The sequence below is a fragment of the Hordeum vulgare genome, chromosome 4H (genome assembly GCF_904849725.1).
Source record: "Hordeum vulgare subsp. vulgare chromosome 4H, MorexV3_pseudomolecules_assembly, whole genome shotgun sequence".
In the NCBI taxonomy this organism is placed as follows: domain Eukaryota; kingdom Viridiplantae; phylum Streptophyta; class Magnoliopsida; order Poales; family Poaceae; genus Hordeum; species Hordeum vulgare.
Genome location: NC_058521.1, coordinates 454,773,454 through 454,780,720, shown reverse-complemented (window position 1 = coordinate 454,780,720; position 7,267 = coordinate 454,773,454).

Sequence of the window (7,267 nt, the reverse complement as noted above, 5' to 3'; positions counted from 1 at the left end):
TGGGAAATCGTCGCCATCGTCATCACCAACACTCCTCTCATCGGAGGGGGCTCGTCACCATCAACATGTTCATCAGCACCATCTCATCTCCAAACCCTAGTTCATCTCTTGTAACCAATCTCCATCTTGCGACTCCGGTTGGTACTTGTAAGGTTACTAGTAGTATTGATTACTCTTTGTAGTTGATGCTAGTTGGATTATTTGGTGGAAGAGTTTATGTTCAGATCCTTGATAATACTCATTACACCTCTGATCATGATTATGATTATGCTTTGTGAGTAGTTACTTTTGTTCCTGAGGACATGGGATAAGTCATGCTAATAATAGTCATGTGAATTTGGTATTCGTTCGGTATTTTGATATGTTGTATGTTGTTTTTCCTCTAGTGGTGTTATGTGAATGTCGACTACATAACACTTCACCATTATTTGGGCCTAGAGGAAGGCATTGGGAAGTAGTAAGTAGATGATGGGTTGCTAGAGTGACAGAAGCTTAAACCCTAGATTATGCGTTACTTCGTAAGGGGCTGATTTGGATCCACTAGTTTAATGCTATGGTTAGACTTTGTCTTAATTCGTCTTTCGTAGTTGCGGATGCTTGCGAGAGGGGTTAATCATAAGTGGGATGCTTGTCCAAGTAAGGGCAGTACCCAAGCGCCGGTCCACGCACATATCAAACTATCAAAGTAACGAACGCGAATCATATGAACATGATGAAACTAGCATGACAGAAATTGTCGTGTGTCCTCGGGAGCATTTTTCCTCCTATAAGACTTTGTCCAGGCTTGTCCCTTGCTAAAAAAGGGATTGGGCCACTTTGTTGCACCGTTGCTACTTGTGTTACTTGTTGCTTGCTACGGATCATCTCACCACACAATCACTTGTTACCGACAATTTCAATGCTTGCAGATTTTTCCTTGCTGAAAACCACTTGTCAGATCCTTCTGCTCCTCGTTGGGTTCGACACTCTTACTTATCGAAAGGACTACGATTGATCCCCTATACTTGTGGGTCATCAAGACTCATTTCTGGCGCAGTTTCCGGGGAGTGCAGCGCCTTTGGTAAGTGGAACTTGGTAAGGAAACATTCATATAGTGTGCTGAAATTTCTTGTCACTTGTCACTATGTATACTAATCCTTTGAGGGGCTTGTTCAGGGTATCTTCACCTCGAACGGAAGCACAAATAGTTGCTCCTCAACCTGCTGCACTACTGAAAATATTTGCTTTGAATTTCCTTTGGATATGCTTGAGAAACTGCAAGCTAATCCTTTTACAGGAGATGGAACATCACATCCAGACTTGCATCTGATCTATGTAGATGAGGTTTGTGGTTTATTTAAGCTTGCAGGTGTGCCCGAGGATGAGGTCCAGAAGAAGGTCTTTCCTTTATCTTTGAAGGATAAGGCGTTGACATGGTATAGGCTTTGTGATGATACTGGATCATGGGACTACAATCGGTTGAAATTGGAATTTCATCAAAAGTTTTATCCTATGCATTTAGTACATCGTGATCGGAATTATATTTACAATTTTTGGCCTCGTGACAGAGAAAGCATCGCTCAAGCTTGGGGGAGGCTTAAATCAATGCTATATTCATGCCCCAATCATGAGCTCTCGAGAGAAATTATCATTCAGAACTTCTATGCTCGGCTTTCTCATGATGATCGCACCATGCTTGACACTTCTTGTACCGGCTCTTTTATGAAGAGAGGTATTGACTTCATATGGAATTTATTGGAGAGAATTAAACGCAACTCTGAAGATTGGGAGCTTGAAGAAGGTAAGGAGTCAGGTATGAATTTCACGTTTGATTGCGTTAAATCCTTTGTTGATACAAATACCTTTAGTGATTTTAGCGCTAAGTTTGGACTTGACTCTGAAATAGTAGCTTCATTGTGTGAATCTTTTGCTGCTCATATTGATCTCCCCAAAGAGAAGTGGTTTAAATTCCATCCTCCTTTAGAAGTCAATGTAGTTAAACCCACTCCAGTTGAAGAGAAAGTCATTGCCTATAATGATGATGTCGTACCCAGTGCTTACATTGACAAACCACCTTCCCCTGTTAGGATAAAGGATCATTCTAAAGCTTCAACTGTGATACGTACAGGCTATATTAGAACACCTACACCCCCTGAGCAAATTAGAGTTGAACCTAGCATTGCTATTATCAAAGATCTTCTGTCTGAAGAAGTTGAGGGACATAATATTCACTTTTGTGAAGATGCTACTAGAATTGCAAAACCTCACGTTAGAGACAAACATAGGCCTGTTGTTGGCATGCGTGTGGTTTCTGTGAAGATAGGAGATCATTGTTATCATGGTTTATGTGACTTGGGTGCTAGTGTTAGTGCAATACCTCAATCCTGATACGATGAAGTCAAAGATGAGATTGCACCTGTTGAGATAGAACCTATAGATGTCACTATTCAGCTTGCCAATAGAGATACTATCTGCCCTGTGGGAATTGTTAGGGATGTTGAAGTCTTGTGTGGTAAAACGAAGTATCCTGCTGATTTCCTCGTTCTTGCTATCGCACAAGATAGCTTTTGTCCCATCATATTTGGTAGACCTTTCCTCAATATTGTCAATGCTCATATTCATTGTGAGAAGCAAACTGTCACTGTTGGCTTTGAAGGTGTGTCACATGAGTTCAATTTCTCTAAGTTTGGTAGACAACCTGATGAAAAGGAGTTGCCTAGTAGGGATGAAACTATTGCCTTAGCCTCTATTGTCGTGCCCCCTACTGATACCTGAGAGCAATACATGCTTGAGCATGAAAATGATATGCATCTGGATGAAAGGGATGAGATAGATAGAGTTGTCTTAGAACAATATCCTATCCTTAAGAATAATCTGCGTGTTGAACTGCTTGGGGATCCACCCCCACCAAAGGGTGATCCTGTGTTCGAGCTTAAATAGTTGCGTGATACTCTTAAGTATGCCTATCTTGACGAAAAGGAGATATAACCTGTTATTATTAGTGCTAGCCTCTCAGAGGAGGAAGAAAAGAAGTTCCTAAAAACTCTTAGGAAGCACCGTGTTGCTATAGGATATACTCTTGATGATCTTAAGGGCATTAGTCCCACTCTATGCCAGCACAAGATCAAAACTGATCCTGATTTCAAACCAGTTGTTGATCATCAAAGGAGACTGAATCCTAAGATGAAAGAAGTAGTAAGAAAAGAAATACTAAAGCTCCTGGAAACGGGTATTATCTATCATGTTGCTCATAACGATTGGGTGAGTCCGGTGCATTCCATTCCTAAGAAGGGAGGCATTACCGTTGTCCCTAATGATAAGGATGGGTTGAATAAGGCCACTAGGAAAGACCATTACCCTCTGCATTTTATCGACCAAATGCTAGAAAGGCTGTCCAAACACACACACTTCTGCTTTCTAGACTGTTATTCTGGTTTCTCCCAAATACTAGTTGCACAATCTGATCAGGAGAAAACCACTTTCACCTGCCCTTTCGGTACCTTCGCTTATAGACGTATGCCTTTTGGCTTATGTAATGCACCTGTCACCTTTCAAAGATGTATGATGGCTATATTCTCTGACTTTTGTGAAAAGATTGTTGAGGTTTTCATGGATGACTTCTCCGTTTACGGGTCTTCCTTTGATGATTGCCTCAGCAACCTTGATCAAGTCTTACAGAGATGTAAATACAACAACCTTGTCTTGAATTGGGAGAAGTGCCACTTTATGGTTAATGAAGGCATCGTCTTAGGACATAAAATTTCTGAAAGAGGTATTGAAGTCAATAAGGCTAAGGTTGATGCAATCGAGAAAATGCCATACCCCACAGATACCAGAGGTATAAGAAGTTTCCTTGGTCATGCTGGTTTCTATAGAAGGTTCATTAAAGACTTCTCTAAGATTTCTAGGCCTCTTACCAATCTCTTGCAAAAGGATACTCCTTTTGTTTTTGACGATGATTGTGAGGAAGCCTTCGAAATACTTAAGAGGTCTTTGATAACTGCACCTATTGTTCAACCACCTGATTGGAACTTGCCTTTTGAGATCATGTGTGACGCTAGCGATTATGCTGTTGGTAATGTTCTAGGGCAAAGACTCAATAAGAAGCTGAATGTTATTCACTACGCTAGTAAAACTTTAGACAGTGCCCAGAGAAACTATGTCACTATGGAGAAGGAATTTTTAGCAGTCGTGTTTGCATGTGAAAAGTTCAGGTCTTACATAGTTGACTCCAAAGTCACTATTCACACTGATCATGCTGCTATTAAGTACCTCATGGAGAAGAAGGACGCTAAACATAGACTTATCAGATGGGTTCTCTTGCTACAAGAATTTGATTTACATGTTGTCCACAGAATGGGTGCTGATAACCCAGTAGCAGATAACTTGTCTAGGTTGGAGAACATTCTTGATGACCCACAACCTATTTTTTTTTGACCGGCTATTGTAGGGAAAACCCCCCACAGCCTTTTTTCTTTTATTCCCATATATGAGATTATTATGTACAAGAGGAAAATAGAATGTACAAAGGGGAAGAGGAGCAAAGACTACAAACCTCAAGGAGGCAAAAAGGAAAGACCCACAACCTATTGATGACAGCTTTCCTGATGAGCAACTGAATGTCATCAATGCTTCACGTAGTGCACCGTGGTATGATGATTATGCAAACTATATCGTTGCCAAATATATACCACCTAGTTTCATGTACCAGCAAAAGAAGAAATTCTTCTTTGACTTGAGACATTACTTTTGGGATGATCCTCACCTTTATAAGGAAGGAGTAGATGGTGTTATTAGACGTTGTGTACTTGAACATGAACAGGGATAGATCCTACAGAAGTGTCACTCAGAGGCCTACGGAGGACACCATGCGGGAGATAGAACTGCACACAAGGTATTGCAATCAGGTTTCTATTGGCCCCCTCTCTTCAAGGATACCCGTAAGTTTGTCTTGTCTTGTGACGAATGTCAAAGAATAGGTAATATTAGCAAACGTCACGCAATGCCTATGAACTATTCACTTGTCATTGAACCATTTGACGTCTGGGGTTTTGATTATATGGGACCTTTTCCCAAATCCAACGGGTATACTCACATCTTGGTTGTTGTTGATTATGTCACTAAGTGGGTAGAAGCTATCCCCACTAGTAGTGCTGATCACAACACCTCTATCAAGATGTTGAAAGAAGTTATCTTCCCTAGATTTGGAGTCCCTAGATATCTAATGACCGACGGTGGTTCATACTTCATTCATGGTGCTTTCCGTAAAACGCTTGCTAAGTACGATGTCAACCATAGAATTGTGTCTCCCTACCACCCTCAGTCCAGTGGTCAAGTAGAGCTAAGTAATAGAGAGATTAAACTGATTCTGCAAAAGACTGTCAACAGGTCTAGAAAGAATTGGTCTAAGAAGCTCGATGATGTACTGTGGGCTTATAGAACTGCCTATAAGAATCCCATGGGCATGTCTCCATAGAAAATGGTGTATGGGAAAGCATGTCATTTACCTCTTGATCTAGAGCATAAAGCTTATTGGGCAATCAAAGAACTCAACTTTGATTTCAAACTTGCCGGTGAGAAGAGGTTGTTTGACATTAGCTCACTTGATGAGTGGAGAACTCAAGCATACGAGAATGCCAAGCTCTTTAAAGAGAAGGTGAAGAGGTGGCATGATAAGAGGATACAAAAGCGTGAGTTCAATGTAGGTGATTATGTCTTGCTATATAACTCTCGTTTAAGATTCTTTGCAGGCAAACTTCTCTCTAAATGGGAAGGTCCCTATGTTGTTGAGGAAGTATATCGTTCTGGTGCTATCAAGATCAACAACACGGAAGGTAACTGTCCGAGAGTGGTAAATGGGCAGAGAATCAAGCATTATATCTCAGGTACTCCCATAAATGTTGAAAGCAATATCATCAATAACATAACTCTGGAAGAATACCTAAGGGACATTTATCAGCCTGTTTCAGACTCCGAAAACGAAGAGGTATGCGACAAGCCTGCACGGCGTGGGCCCACCCCCTGGCCGCACCGTGAGGGCTTGTGACCACCTCGTGAACCTCCCGGACTCCGTTTTCGTGCAGGGTACTCCTTCTGGTCTGGAAAAAAATCATTATATATACTTCCATTTGGTCTGACCCCTGCATCACGCAGATTTCCTCTGTTCTTCGTTTCGAGCCTGTTTTCTGCCGCAGATCAAGGTCAAGATGGCCCTCTTGGAATCAAAGGTTGCAACAACTCCACCACCTTCACCACCAAAGGAAGACAAATGATAGTTGGTATGGAAATCCCCTTGGCTTGTGCCAAGCTTGGGGGAGTTGCCCCGGTATCGTATCACCATCACATCTTTTGCCTTTACCTTTGTTTTTAGTTTTCCTTTTCAGTTTTCTCTTTCTCTAGTAGTTTAAAAGTCTTAATGTTTTAGTCTTGAGTTTTTCTTTGTGTCTCCCCCGATGTATTCTTGCTCGTGAGCCATATAATAAAGAGTGTCTTAGATGAAGGGCTTTGCCTCTTGCCATGATCAAAAGAATGAGAATAGAACAAAAGCATTAAAGATCATGTAATGGTCTTATGGGAAGTGATGGCTTCACATATAAAAAGAATGATGATTGAAACTTGTTGAGGGTAGACAAACGTAGACCTTGGTCATTGTTGCAATTAATAGGAAGTGATAAAGAAGGAGAGATTCACATATAAATATATCATCTTTGACACCATCTATGATTGTGAACACTCACTAAACTATTGCATGCCTAGAAGTAGATGTTGGACAAGGAAGACAACGTAATGAATTGTGTTTGCTTAGCTATGAACAATGTTATATGATTAGAGATCCCTTAGCATGTGACGATTGCTTCCACCTCATATTAGCCAAAACTCCCGCACTAAGCACAGATACTACTTGTGCATCCATAAACCTTCAAACCAGTTTTTCCTTGAGTGTCCACCATACCTACCTATGGATTGAATAAGATCCCTCAAGTAAGCTGTCATCGGTGCAAGCAATAAAAATTGCTCTCTAATATGTATGATCTATTAGTGTGTGGAAAATAAGCTTTATACGAACCTATGATGAAGAAGACATAAAAGCGACAGACTGCATAATAAAGTTCTTTATCACAGGGGGCAATATAAAGTGACGTTCCTCCGCACTAAGAGGACACACATCCAAACCTCAAAAGCGCAAGACAACCTCTGCTTCCCTCTGTGAAGGGCCTATCTTGTACCTTTACTTTTTGCCCTTGAAAGAGCAATGGTGATCTTCACCAATTCCCTATTTTGCCTTTGT